This window comes from Crocodylus siamensis, chromosome 5, assembly GCF_052110815.1.
Source record: "Crocodylus siamensis isolate JL-2025a chromosome 5, ASM5211081v1, whole genome shotgun sequence".
Classification (NCBI taxonomy): Eukaryota; Metazoa; Chordata; order Crocodylia; family Crocodylidae; genus Crocodylus; species Crocodylus siamensis.
Window position 1 is genome coordinate 161,148,494 of NC_143399.1, and position 16,063 is coordinate 161,164,556.

Sequence of the window (16,063 nt, forward strand, 5' to 3'; positions counted from 1 at the left end):
GTCCACAGGCCAGATCCTGTAGGTGGGGTTAGTCAGCAGACCAAATCCAGTGTAGGACTGGTGCACACAGCAGACCTGTGAATGCAATCTGGCATAACCCTAGGCAGTGGATTCAGCCACAGGCCAACTCTGCACCCTGGCCTGATACCATGTACCCTGTGTGCTAGATATGGTTGTTGAGTGACCCTATACATTGGTGCATGAGGCCATGTCATCCTGCCTGCAGGGTTCCCCACTGGTCCAGAAATTTGGCAGCGCAGGAGTGATAGCAGCATTAGTTTCTGTAGTTTCCAGAGATGTGGCACTTAACAGTTTGCATTCGACCAATGGGCTAGAGGTTGAGCACCACTGCTCTAATGCATCACCGCAAGCATTGCAAAAGGGGCCACAGATGCCTCTGGCCAATTTCAACTTCCTGCTCCAAATGTTAAAACTTCTCAAAGAAGAGTGCAGAAGTTTTTTTTTTTATTTGAACAAATTTTATTTTTCTCACACTGTGGAGACAGTGGAAACAGCTTAACTATTTTGACTGAAATTTAAAGAAATCTACACCTTGAGTCAGATGTCTGGTGTATAAACTCTGAGCCCAAATGGTTAACATATGTCAAAGTTATAAGCAATTGAAAACAAGCTTTTGTACTGGGAATTGCTGGGCAACATTATCATTAAAGGCGGTCCTATCATCCCCCTTTTAAATAAGTTTTTGGATCAGTATATAGATTTATATGTGCAAAGGATATCAGCAAAAAATCAACAATGCATGAGTTGCTTTATTGATTCTTCTAGGGTTTTTATGTACTTCTAACTTATTTCAAAGCAGTTTTGCTTCATGAGTGTCAGTAAAATTTTAAGGATGACTATCTAAGTCATTGTTTGTAGCATAACTACACAATTGGTCCTACCTTTTCAAGAATATTAAAATTTTAATAAGTTTCCCAAAGAGTTTTGATAATTGTATTAAAATCCTGGTGAGGACTGATGGATATTTATTCTTGCTTGTTGTATGCATACAGTTTAGAAGGTGACAACTCTTCATTTCAACAATACAGATTTATTGTTATAATGCAAAAATTAGAAGAAATGTGTTGTTTTCAGGAGCTAATTCTAATTGCTTGGTGTTTGAGGAGCCAGTGGATACCAGAGGAAGGATACCAAACCCCTAAATTTTAACTGGAAGCAAAGAAAAATTATAGATGCATCTTCAACTATGACTTGTACCTGGTAGGCAGTTTTGTACATCTTGTACTAGAGCTAATTATGCTCCAGAAGGAAGAATGAAAGAATTTGTAAGTACTGCTGATTTTCATCAACTAATTAATCTGCATAATATTTTGAATCAAATAGTTTGCAACTAAGGTTGAATATTGCAAAATATTTCTCCAGTGAATTATACGACAAAAACAGCAGTGTACTTAATATTCATGGAATAGTATTTAATGTCTGTTATCTTTAAGTATATATATATCTAAAAAGCAGGGGGAAATAAAAATACTGACAATACTAGCTACTTTTCATTCTTTGTTTAAGAGCCAATTATAATGGCTGAAAGTGAATTACTAAGCTAGTATCTGAAAACTGCAATCCTGTGGTGCACTGATGTAAATTTGTTTTTATGAACAATGACTATTACACTTCCTTTCCTTTTTTGTGCCCTTGCATGATAAAATATTTGGCAGAATTCACAGATCCACTGGACTCTGAGAGGGCTCTGCTGTGAGTACTTCTGCTGTGGTCTTCAACGTGTGACCTCTAGACTGTCAACTGTATACCTTAGTGCCCATACCATCTCATGCTCACTATTGCACTAATTAACAGTGCATACAAATTGTCATTTGCTAAGGACTTTCTTTATTGGGTGTGTTTTCACAAATAGTTGAGTAGCTACAGCTTTACCCTTTGGTTCTATCTAACAACAGCTATTTAGTTATCACCATTCTATTCCTTGTTCTATTCTCACCTGGGTATTCAGCAGGCTAGCTTATCAACTATGGTATATTTTCTCTGTAAGTTAATAGATCGTAAATCTTTTCCTGTCGTCTCTGGAAATGTTGTGCATGTTCTATTACCTACCTGTTTGGCACTTACTTTTGAGAACAACACAATGCCCTTAGCAGATAGAACTTTTGACTTGTGTAAAAAATCTCATGTGAAAAGTCCACAATTTAATCCATCAGAGTCAAAGGTATTTTAATGATCCTGTGTTCTTCTTCTTGGAGATTTGGCAAAGATGTTAAATGATAACAAAAGGCAAAACAAAAACATGTGAGGAACAGGATCCTGGATTGAAACAACTAAGATGGAAAAACAAGACCAGAATGAAAACAGTTTTCTTGTGAGTGGCCTTTCTCAGTCTTGATGACCTGAATCCACACACCAGCACCAGCCACAGTCTGGTCTTCATTATATTAAGGGTACCAGAATAAAATATAATAAAGAATATATGAAGAAAGGAGATAAGAGTAGGGAAAGCAGTGCTGCTTTGTGTAAAAATCTCATGAACAAAGTTACAAAAACTTTGCAATATTTAAGACATAGATCACCGTCCATTAACACTTTACCCAATACTCTGTGAAAGAATTTTTAAGTAGGGCCTAAACTTCAATTTAGAAGAGTTTATTCCCACAAACCTCTTCACAGGGTGCATCTACATGATATCTTTATTGTGGAGTAGACTGATTAGCTCTGCAGTAAACATTGTGCATCTACACGTGCCTCCCTCTTAAGCTGGAGTAAATTAATTAACTCCATAGCACAATAGTACTTGTAAATACAAGTACTATCCCGCTGCAGAGTTTTTTTACTCCACAGCAGCATACGTGTAGATGCTGCTTTAGTCGGCTGGGGTATAAGGGTGCTTCAGCACGGAGACTACCTGCTGACTAGCCCTGCACTGGAGCACCCTCATGCCCCCGACAGCCCCTCTGCAGCCAGACTGGAGCAGTGCTAGCTGGCTGGGAATGAGGCTGACTTCCAGGGCACCCTCCCAGCCAGGCTGCTCTGATCTGGCTCAACATGCTGCAGGCCCCCTCAAACAACATGCCTGGGAGCAATAAACTCTGGAGCAATAAGCTTCAGAGTTTATTGCTTCACATTAACTGCACTTGTAGATGCATCCACAGAGGCCCAGACCATCAGCTATTCAAATGTTGTAGCTCTGTGGAAGTTAATAGAGTGAACTGCCTGAGTGAAAACTGAGGATTTAAAGCACACTGTTCTCTGCTAAAAATTGAACATTGCAATACAGTTATTACATACACTATTATAAGAAATAAATGGTTTTTCATATATCAGTGTGAGGTAATGTAGCAAATGCTGCCTTTTTAATAGCAACTGCAGCAATATGAACATGTCAAATACTGGCTTGTCTGTGCCTAGCATGTACATGTATACGGGTGTCAAGTAGGTGTGTAGAGAAGAGAAACCATTGAAAGGTTTTTGTAAGGATGTTTGGAATTCACGGAAAATCTTTTAACGTAGAAATGTTGCTATAAATAATGTTTATCTCTGATCTTCATGGACAAAGCTATAACAGTGTTGTATCGGAGACAAATGAACTCTAAAATAGCTTTTTAAACCACTCTATCTAGAACCATACCATTGAAAGTCAGCTCTTTAGGAATTCTGCAGCCTTGAGGGGTAAGTGCAGACGTAGAGCTACAAGTATCTGTACTCTCTCAGTACTAACGAATTTGTTCAATGGTGTCAAATTTTTGCCATGAAGAGCAAACCCAAAAATCAGGGACCTTAAGCAAGGGTGAGAAAGCGAGAATGAGTTTTGAATTTTAATTCTAATTTGATTCATAATGCAAATTCTCTGATCCCAAATAATATCAAACACAAGAACATGATTATTCCTATAGTATTTCTTGATATCATAGTGTACTTACCATCATATCAGGTGTCAGTTTTAAAGGGATATACAAGATTCAGGCTTGGTGACAATACGGTGTCAATTGTATGTTACAGCTGACTGATTCTCTCTCTGGAGCTGGTTGGAAATGTCACTTAATCAAAACTGAAGTTTTTAAAGGATTATAAGTTTTGATAAGAATTGGAACTTCTGATCAAAACCAATAACTAGGGCTTGTATCTGTGCTGTGGAAGACCCAGGTTCAAGAACTTCCACTGACTGAATCAGGCCAGGGATTTGAATCTCAGTTTCCTGTATCTCAGATATGAAGTGTTAGCTTACTGACTCTTTAAATGATGAGACAGCTCCTGCAGAAGCTGTTCTATTTTGTATGACTAATTATTTTCGGGAGGATGGATTTGAACCTTGATCTCATCTTTTGGGTTACTAATTCAGAGTGCTGGCAAGCAAACATGACAAGGAAAGCATGACTTTGCTCTCAGTTTCCCTAACCCTGATTTTTTTAGTTTGAAAAGCCCTAGTTTTATCACAATACAGAATGGGAAACATTTTAAACCTCAGATCCTTCCAAGTCCTTCTATTTCTTGCCTCATTCCTAAAACATAGGGTTCTCTGGTCCAGCTTCTTTCCTGATTAGTACTTTTTCCTTCCTCCCATGCCTATAACTCTTCAGACTCCATTTTCCCGCCTGAGATTTGGAGTTAATAATGTCCTAGGACATGAGGATTGTATAAGGATTCCTCTTAAGTAATTTTGTGATCTAATGAGATTGTTATTAAGAACTATGTTGACATTTTTGGAGGAAAAATGTTTGGATTGATTCAGGAAATGAAGGATTCATTATTCAGATTAGAATATTCAGCTCAGTTTCTTTGCTTAATACTAGCACTAAGTGTAATGTATTATAAATGTTTGGTATGGTTTACCATTTAGATATTCTACATATATAGCTAGTAAATTGGTTGATCTAACTGCTTTAAAAAGCAGGATGGGCTAGAAGGAAAAGAAAGAAAGACTATTTAAAACTATTTTCAGGAATAAATAACTGAAATTGTAGATGAAATGTTACATGGGAACAAAGAGCCTAGCATCTGGTCAGTTCTCCAGGCATCCCAGACTGCACTACTCCTCACTTCCTTTTCCAGCATATGCAGGGCAAAGGGCTGCTCTGGAACGTAGTCAGGAATCTACGGTCCAGCCCCCCACCCCCTGCTTTCCTCTGACCCTGCCATGGGAGCAGAAATGGTGACTGTTTTAAGTCAAGTAAGAATCTTGTTTCCCCCTCTCGTCACCCATGCCCTTCCCCTCCCTCCTCAGAAGCACATCCTCTTCCTTCCCCTTTTCCCCGTCCCTGCTGAGTGGGGTAGAAGGAGAGTGAGGGAAGGCTCCAGAGCTGCTCCTGTCCTGCTCCAGCCAGGAACAGCATCAACAACAGAGGCAGCAAATTAATTCCTCCCCTTTGCCTGGTCCCCCCAAGTGTCCTCTGCCAGCCTGGGAGCAAGTGCAGGAAGAGAAAACCTGCCCGCCAGCACTACCGTTGTCCTTACCTGAGCCTGGATGCAGTGGGATGGAAGTGGGTCTTGAGCCCCCTTGCCTCACCTCCAATCAGCTGGAGACACAGGCAGATAGGGAAGGAGGGTGGGAATGGGAAGGGACATGCTGCTGAAGATGAAGGGGAAGTGAGGGGAGATATCCCTTCCTGCTTTGGGGTCTGGAGCTCCCACGACCTGGTCCAAAATTTTCCAAGCAGTGACTTCCCTGGAATGGTTCAGATGTTATGCCTGTCTGTACCCTTAGGTTTATAATTTTAGTAGCAGATGGGCCCATTATGATTTTCTCATCTGAAATAAATGACAACAGGTATAGTATTTTACACAGCAATTCCTGCATTAAGCCAATAGGATATGGTAGTACTATATCATATAGGTAAGGAAGATATACCCAAAAATGGGTGAAAATTTCAAATAATGGAGTTTCAACCATCTACCACAGTAAACCAGTCCCATGATTAATTTTCATAGTTAGAAAGCTAGTTTGCTGAGCCAGAAAACCCCACCTAAACACCCCTAAAATTAGGATAGACAATACCCAGAAACTAAATCATCTTCATAAACTGCTACCCTTTTTTCCTTAATCATATACAATGGATCTTTTTTTTTTAATTCATATAATTTTGAATAATAATGAAAAAAACTCAGTTTTGAAAATAGTATTATTTGTAACATTTTAATATCTTTGTAATTAAAAATCCCTGCCACCAATATGATTATACAACCCTTTGCCTATTAAAAATGTAACCAATTATTGTAAGCATCAGTATTACCTGACTCCATCACAAGGATGGCTGAGCAATCCATTTCATTAGCCAAGGTGACCTTGCCAGCAGCCTCTCTACACAGGCAGGTGGTAGCTACTTACTCCCAAAGCCTGCATCTCTCCTGTATATTTTGTGACTGCAAGCGTTTTAAGCGCGATAAACAATCCCCTCATTCAAGGTTGCTATTAAGGAAGTTACATTAAAACTCCCTACTACTCTCACATGAATTGCATTTTTTAACAATCCCTCCCAGCACTCTGAGTGAGTGATATTAGTATCATTCAAAGCATTCTTCCAGAAACTGATTAAACTGAAATTATATGCATACCTTATCCATCCTAATACACATCTTATTGAAACACATTACCTGGGTAGCAAGATGTATTTGTAGCCACATTATCATCACCAGAAGATTAGGTGCATTACTCACTAGAGGCCCACTGGAGATAATATGTCTTACCTTGATCTGTCATGAGATCGCTTAATGGGAAACTAAATAACTCATGATATATATATACACACATATAACTCCTTTTGGATACTGTAGTTATAGTTGGTCACAGAAAATTGCCTCTTTTCCAGAGACTATGCCTTCCAGGTTTTCAGTTTTTCAACCCATTCTTCTACCCTTTGTTCTCTACTTCTGTATGTTTTTTGAGTTTTCCCACAAGCCTGAAAGGAAAATAAATGCTCATTCTCTGAAGTTCAGAAGTAAAATGTTAATTGGATCAATTGATTTATTTAGCGGTCTTCCAAACAGAGAAACAAATACCTTCATCTCAGTTACTGACCCTGACTGTAAGGCCTTGGAAAGAGTGAGTAGCAGCCAATTTTTGATGATCCAGGGACATACACTAGTTTAACAAACAGAGAGATTTCCCAAACTTAATCCAAAGTATTAGAACCTATTACCCAGTTTGTGCTAGAAATAATGGGCAAGTTTACACATGCAAGTGCTGCAGCACTGGACATTTTGAAACGCGCCTGATGCAGCAACACTTCCTCTTATGTAAGTGGCAAAATGTGCGTCAGCTTGAGAAAATGGCAGGGGCGCGCTTCTGATTTAAAACACATCGGAGGTGCTTGAGTTCAAAAGTGCACCACCTCCATTTCCTGTGCACTGACATACACTTTGCTGCTTATACAACTGCACACAGCACAGTCCAGTTCGCCTCAGCTTGCATGTGAGCCATACTCGATTAATCAAGTATGTTACAAAATGGCAGATCTCTGGCGCATTGCAGGACAAAAATGTATGCGTATAATGCCCAATGCCTTCGGATGTTTGGAAGTTTGCAGGTTTATTGCCAGACTTCAGGGTGTGTCTGTGGAGTAGCTCTGCTGAGATTGACTGCTGCGACAGTGTAGGCCTCTCCAAAAAACCTAAAATAAGAAGAATTTTACTTTCATTTTCCCATCAATCCCTCTTTAGCAGTATAAAACAGCTCTGAGTAGAAGGATCTATTCTAGAAATGAAAGAGAAGTTTGACGGTAGCACGTTGCAATGTGTAGTGTATTTTTATACATGAATACAATTTCAAAATATTTGAATCAGGGGAAGAGATGGGTTGAGCTGCCCTTTCCTAATCAGGCCAATGAAGGAAAAAAAAGAAACTACCATGGGGTGGGGGTGTGGGGGGCGAATCATGTTTCTTACAGTATCTTTTTTAAAGGTACTAGTGAAGAGACAGGGCTTAATGAAAATTCATTAAAACAGAGTGATTAATCCAAAGTATCAGAACCAATTAAAAATGTTTGTGGCATCCACTCCCTCCTCAGCATACTTCTGTGGTAGACAATCTAGAGAAAAGCACACCTAGGCCATGTCTAGACACAGAATCATAGAAAATGAGGGTTTTCAGGAGGTCATCTAGTCCAACTGCCTGCTTAAAGCAAGACCATTCCCAACTAGATCATCCCAGCCAAGGGTTTGTCTAGCCAAGTCTTAAAAACCTGCAAGGATGGAGATTCCACCACCTCTCTGGGTAACCTGTTCCAGCACTTTACTACCATCCTAGTGAGAAAGTTCTTCCTAATAACTAACCTAAACTTCCCTTACTGCAACTTGAGACCATTGCTCCCGGTTCTGTCATCTGCCACCAGTGAGAACAGCTTAGCTCAAGTGTCTTTCAAATCCCCCTTCAGGTATTTGAAGGCTGCTATTAAATCCTTTCTTAGTCTTCTCTTTAGACTAAATAAGCCCAGTTCCCTCAGCCTCTCCTCATAAGTCAAATCCCCCAGCCCCCTCACCATTTTTGTTGCCCTCCGCTGGAATCTCTCTGATTTGCCCACATCTTTTCTGTAGTGGGGGGCCCAAAACTGAACACAGTACTCCAATCAGTGTTGAATAGGTGCAGAATAATCACTTCCCTTGACCTCGTCACCACACTCCTACCAATGCAGCGCAGTATGCCATTAGCCTTCTTTGCAACAAGGGCACACTGTTGGCTCACATTCAGCTTACTATCCCCTGTAACCCCCAAGTCCTTTTCTGCAGAGGCAGCCAGTCAACCCCCAGGCTGTACTAGTGCATGGCATTGTTCCATCCTACATGCAGGACTTCGCACTTGTCCTTGTCCTTGTTGAACTTCATGAGATTTCTTTTGTCCCCATCTTCCAATTTGTTTAGGCCTCTCTGAATCCTAGTTCTACCCTCCAGCATATCTATTACTCCCTGCAGCTTGTCTGCAAACTCATTGAGGGTGCAATCGCTGCCATCTTTCAGGCCACTGATGAAGACATTGAACAAAACTGGCCTCAGGACCAACCCCTAGGGCACTCCACTTGATACCAGTTGCCAACTAGACATCAAGCCATTGATTACTACCCTCTGAGTCCAGTGCTTCAGCCAGTTTTCTAGCCGACTTACACTCCATTCATTCAACCCCATACTTCCTCAGCTTGCCTACAAGAATGTTGTGGGAGACTCTAACAAAAGCCTTGCTAAAATCAAGGTATACCACATCCACTGGTCTCCCCACATGCACAGAGCCAGACATATCTTCATAGAAGGCTATCAGGTTGGTCAGGCATGATTTGCCCTTGGTGAATCCATGGTTACTGTTCCTAATCACGTTCTCCTCCAATTGCTTAGAAATGGATTCTTTCAGGATCTGCTCAATGATTTTTGCTAGGGACTGAAGTGAGGCTGACTGGTCTGTAATTCCCTGGATCCTCCTTTTTCCCTTTCTTAAATATGGGCACTACGTTTCCAATCATCTGGGTCCTCTCCTGATCACCATGAGTTTTCAAAGATGATGGCCGGTGACTCTGCAAATCTCATCAGCCAACTCTCTCAGCACCCTTGGGTGCATCCCATCTTGCCCCATGGACTTGTACATGTCCAGTTTTTTCTTAATAGTCCTATTGTTTCCTGCAGAACAGTTCTTTCACCACTGTTTGCCATTCACCTTCTCCCCAGACTATGCTGCTGGTGCAGTAGTCTAAGAGCTGAACTTGCTGTGAAGACTGAGGAGAAAAAGGCATTCAGCACTTCAGCCTTTTCTGCATCCTCTGTTACAAGGTTGCCCCCCTATTTAGTAAGGGATTCACACTTTCCCTGATCCTCCTCTTGTTACTGACATACTTGTAGAAACCCTTCTTGTTACTCTTCACATCCTTTGCTAGCTGTGCAGTTTGTGGTTCCATAAACCTCTTTGTGATACCACAGACTGCACCCTGGGAATGTTAAAACCTGCCCTGCACTGCAAATGTGCAGTGCGGGGCCAAAAATTGTTACCAGGAAATCCTGGTAGCAAAAAGAAGCACTTGGAAAAAAGTAGTACAGCGCATGTGGCAGGAGTGTGTGCCAGAAGACAGAGCCTTGGTCTTCCAGGGGGATGTTCTGGGTCCTGGCCACAGCATCTCTACTCCAGCAGTTGTGCCCCAGCTCCTCCAGCATGCTGGGAGCCAAGAGGAGCTGGGCATGGGCAGTTTTCCCAAAGCGGGACAATTTGTCCCTCACCAAAGCGTATGTGCAGGGATGTGCACTGTGGCAAAAAGTAGTGGCACAAGTTAACCAAACAAGAGCCAAACAAGTATGTTTAACTAAGATTCATCATCTACAGACAATTGCACTCTCACTGCTTGGTGAGCTTGAACCTATCTTGACCTTCAATCAAAGAATCGTGATGGGCGTCACCTGACTGAAAGCTTTTCAGACTGACAATCTGTTTAGTTACAGAAAAGACAGAGTACATATAGCTATCACAAAAGCTATTTCATGCTGTCATTCTCATCTGTGCTCTTCATGGAGAGAGGAATTCTAGCATGGGAGAGGACAGCCTTGTTGTCATGCCTGTTTATCTGCTGAGCCTGTCAATACCAGCATTTATGCATTTGGTTAGGTGCTCACTAGAACTAGACTGAAACCACTAAGCTAATTGAGAAAAACAACTAGACAACCATAAGAGAGTAAAACCCTCAGAGTTCACTGCTCTCCCAACCCAGCTTTGTATGACTGGATAAGTGAGGAACATTTCCGCATCCCATTACTAAGCCCCTGAACCATCAGTCCTTTCCCGTATTATTTTTTACTGCTGTTATATCCATTTTCATCAAAACTGGCAAAACTGTAGCAGCCCTTTTCCCATTCATAACAGTATAGCATTACCAGAAATTTTACCTTAAAAAACCCTACAAGTTTAGTGTTTACTATTTAGAAAGACAGTCCCACATGAGGTTTCTTCTCTGCAGAATGAGCATCTAGAAAACTTAAGAGTTTGAGCATTTAAAAAGAGCATGCAGCTTTCAGCAGATTCTCTCTTAGAAGGCTGAGTTCTATGAAATAATTGCATCCTACAAGACTCTAAACATTTGGTTAGAGGCAGAAAATTAGAGTAGAGGTTCTCTTACATCTAGCAGTAGATTGTCCTCATGTACAAATGTGGAAAAGATGCAAGATGTCCCAAGAAAAACCTGACATTGTTGTAACATTTACATTCCTGAAGCACAGGGACTTCAAAGGGGATGGAGATATGGAAAAATGGCAGAGTCATAGTTGCAGCTGCTCAGAAAAAGAGAACAGATGAATAGGCGGAGTAAAAGGGGAATTTTTGAGGAATCCAGCAAACATTTCTTAATAGAAAATACCTGTATGGCCACATCCATCTCATTTTCATCCATGTAAACCAGAAGTACAAAGTCAATAGACACTTCTGAGATCAAGGAGGAATTTTCCCTCATTTAAACAGAATTCCTCTTGGGGCACCATCTAAGACAGCAGAGCTCCCTCCTGGTAGGAGGCAAAGACTATTTTTTAGGGCTATGACTGAGCCCTAAAAAAATGCTGTTTTTCAAAGCATTCAGGAGAGACCACAGCTAAATTAAGATACACTTTTTTTTCTTTCCAGCTCTACTCATCTCATCTTGGTTTCCAATTTGATTATCCTGTTCTCATTGCAGTCTTGTAGTGATGATGAATACCCAGGACACAATCCAATTACTCTGAGAACAATTTCTGAGCGGATCAGATGGGGTCAAATTCTTCTATCCAAATATACTGCTGGATGCTGTCACAGTCTTTGTTTTCTGTTACATAACAAAGCAACTGGCATTTACTCCATGTGTATTTGCCAAAGCATCTGGGCATTCCTCACATGCCTTAAAAAGTAAGGATTACCATAACAAGCACAACACTTTATCTTATTTTTATACAACAAAAGTTTTTCACCATATGAGCTTTTAAGGTTCCCATCTGTTTTATATCATCTGAAATATAGTGTTCCCCAGAACAGTTTGTTCTCAATTTGTAACCAATATTATTACTGGAAAGTGGTCTTATCTCCAGGGATCCTTTTACAAACCTACACGGGCAGACAGGCTGATGGCAAATGACAGGGCAGAACTTTAGGAGTCCAGCAAAAATTTCTTAATAGAAAATACCTGTATGGCCTCATTTATCTCATTTTCATCCATGTAAACCAGACGTACAAAGTCAATAGTGTGACATTGATTTTTACCAGGGAGAATCTGTCTCAATAGAGTGAGTGTATGTAAACCAGAGAAATATCCCACGCAATGTATTTCTTATGGAACATGTGACTCTTTGGCTTAATCACACTGAGACTTTTCCAATAACAGAATCAGACCACCCATGAAACATATCACATGCAAAATGTAAAGCTGTCCACTGTGCCTGCCTTACAAGCAGATTGTTCTCCTTTTCCTGTGGTGTGTATAGTAGGGTATAACGTGGTGTGCAAAACAGCATTGTTTTGTTTTGACTTCTGTTTTGCCATTTCAACAGAACATTGTTTCATTTCAAGTTTCGTTTCATTCATTCGTTTCATTCTTCATTCTGAAGCACTGTTCCATTCCTCCAAAACTGTTTCGATGTATAATGGGGAAGTCAATCAGCTGTATCAGAGGCCCACTTTGAAAAACTTCAGTCCAAATGGCTAAATTCTGGCACAGTGATAAGCTATTGAGAATATAGTGAAAATGTTTAATAAACAACATACCAAGTTCAGCAAGAGATAGTCTGCATTAGTTACAGAAGCAGTAATATGAACACTCACCATCTTACAAGGGTATAATCATGAAAAAGGAAACTTAGGTAACACTGGTAAACCTAAATCCTCTTTTGGTTGAAAGACAGCTTAAGAACATAAGGAAAAGTCAAGATCTATCCCAGTATCTTCCCTCATGATAGCAGAGAGTGGATGCTAAAAGGAAGAGTGCTTAAGCAGGGCATATCTGGAATGATCCATCCTTAGTCTCATTCCCCTTATGCTTTCCAGTATTCAGAGGCCAAGAAAATCCTCTGAAGGTTATTAGTTTAATAAACTTTAATTATTTTGTTAAGTTTTTTAGGATTCTGTGAATGTTTGTGTCTAGTTAAATGAGTGAACTGTCTGGCAGATAATAAGACCACTGTGTGTTGTTGATACTTTTATGTAAAGGAGATTGTCAGGAAATGTGTTTTACTGGTGTTTTGAAAGTTTTGAAACACACATATGAAATAGTTTCTTTGGAATTTTATAAGTAGTTTTTATTTTGTGTTCAATTCTTATGGCTTTAAACTGGTACACACTCACCCTAATGCTAATGGGATTTACCCAAGAACAGTTGGTATAGGACCAAAGAACTCTGTTCATAATTTACAGTGCTACACTTTTATGTTATGATTTTACAATCCCCAGAACTACAAATTCAATTACTCCTTCCAATGAATTGGGGACTTTGAGCTGTTTCAAAGTCCAAAATTTCTAACTGGGCCCATAAATCAGGTACCATTGAACAAATGGATATGATTAGGATAGAACCAGGCACCAATCCTCAAGCATGGTAGTGAATGATGCAAATCACTGAGGCACAGGAATGACTAAACAGAAATTTAAACATAATTTCATGGTAACATCTGATGCCACATTGATATGCAGCACTGACAGGCTGTGTCACTTCCCACTGTTCATCTTGCTGAGATCACGTCCATTTTATTTACTTAAGTTTTTGCCTCACATCTTGTACCCTTACACAAGACAGCCATCTATCTTGCTCTTCATAGTCTATTATTTTCCTTGTTTTCAGAAGTTCATTGTTTTTGTAGAACACAGGTGTCCATCACATTTTATGCTTGCTTTTTAATATCATTGTGGCAGATGCACAATTCCCACTTTGGTGCTAAAGTCAATAATTAATGAACAGAGCTAACAACACAGCCCTAGCCAAGGAGAGCTGGTGACATCAACCATGTAGGAAATGAATCAGCATGGTTTGTTTACAGGATCTCAATAATAACCTTCATGCAGTACCTAAAATCAAAGAATGAAGGCAGCAGGGAACCTTTATTGATGTGTATAAAAAAAACTACACAAGGCAAAAGTTAACAGCTTTACTTTTAATGTCTCACAGCATCAATTATTCTTGCATGCTGAATAATTTGAGTGAAATTTGCTTTTTAGTTCAGCTCTGGGATTTAGGGGAAAGTAAAATATTAATATCTTCTATGGTTCATGTCTAACGGTGATAAAGTAGGGCAACTCACCTCTCCTTCCACCCCCTCCCTCTTCTTATCTTTACCCCCTTGAAACTATATTCTCAGAAGCAGCTAGTCCCTGTTGCTTCAGGAGCACACACACACGTGCTAAGATCATAGCCAATCATTAAAGGGACAATGCCATTTCATATAGTTCATCCTCTGGTGGCACAAGAATGAAAAATACATTTTTCTTACTTCACAGTTTCAAACAGTAGGAATCAACCAAGCAATAAGTCTCAGGTTCCAGCTAATCATTGTCCTTGGAAGAATCCTCATTATAGCACATCTGACAGAAGTGTCAGAGACCTATGATAAATGCATGCTTTGGCTATAAATCTATGCTGGCTCCAGCAGTGTAGGTTATCCTATTCACTGGTGACATAGTTAGAATGAGGTTGTGCAAAGTACAGAAAAGAAGCAGGAATTTTGATGTGCTATAAGTGTCTCAGTATTGCAGAGTCTTTTAATTTAGTAAATATTTTCTTTAAGCAACATTACTCCTTTGATACTAGAAACAAATCTTAAGTGAGAAGCCTTGCCAAATGATCCCAAATTGAAGTAGCTTGGGGTTTTTAATAAAAACCATGTGCCACTTTTTGCTCCGTTTAATTCCTGAAAGGTCACACAGTCAGGAGTGTTTCACACTAGGTTATCATTGTGAAATGCATTTGAAACTGAAATATTAAATATTGCAATGACAACCATAATGCTGAAATGTGATGTTGCTACTCCTATTACTGAACCCTTTGTGGATCTTCATATTTGTCCATACTGAATAACAGGCTAATCTGGAAATGTGAGTCTTTTGTTACCTTTCATTGTTATCTTTCATAATACATTCTTCACCTCAAGCAGAGATTGAAAAAAATGTTCCTATTTCAGACAGAGTGGTCGTAAAGAGAAAGAAGCTTTCAGATTGCAGACCAACATAAGACAAGTGCAGTATATCATCTGGTTGTCCTAGATACAAGATTTAGAGATGGAAGAATGGTCTTGTAGTATAGATACAGAACAGGGACTTAAGATCCATGGGTTTGTTTCTAGTTCTGTAACAGTGGAGGTAAATCTTTTTGGCATGCATGCTACAAATTAAGGCCCATGCACTCCCTGAATACCACTCTGATCCCTTTCCCCTTCCCCTACCCAATCTGTGATTCTGCTTTCCATTTCCTGCCTTGTGTTCCTGCAATTTAGGTTATTTAGCCAGAATCTACCCAGATTGTGGATACAGTTAGGTACTTAAATAACCACATGATCTAAATTGACCTTGGAAGTGTTTTAGGATCATAGGAGCTTGATACAGCATTTGTCAGAAGAGAATTATATGAACCACCCACGAAGTGGTTCTCTATTCCTTTTTAATACCATGGACCCATCTTTGGAAGCTCTATTCAGTTGTTCATAGAATCATAGGAAAGTAGGGCTGGAAGGTACCTAACAAGTTCATCTAATCCATTCCCCTGCTCAAGACAGGAGCATCCTTAAACCATCCCAACCAAGTATCTGTCTAACCTCCTCTTGAAACCTTACAAGATGAAGTTTCCACAGTTTCTCTAGGTATCTTGTTTCAATACTTGACCACCCTTATAAGGAACATACAGGCATTATATTTAGATTGACTTAACTAGGGTCAGGTAGATCTAGATGATCCTGGGCATTTTTAGACACATGAGCAATGCAGCACTGGGTGTTTTTCAAAGCACCCAGTGCTGCCGCATACAATTGTATAAATATCAAAATGCGCTTCAGCAATGAGAAAATGGCAGTGGCACACATTTGAACTAAAACATATCAAAGGTGTTTTGGTTCAAAAGCTCACCGTTGCCATTTTCCCAATGCTGATACACATTTCACCATTTGTATAAATGCAAGCAAGGTAGTGCTGGGTGTATCA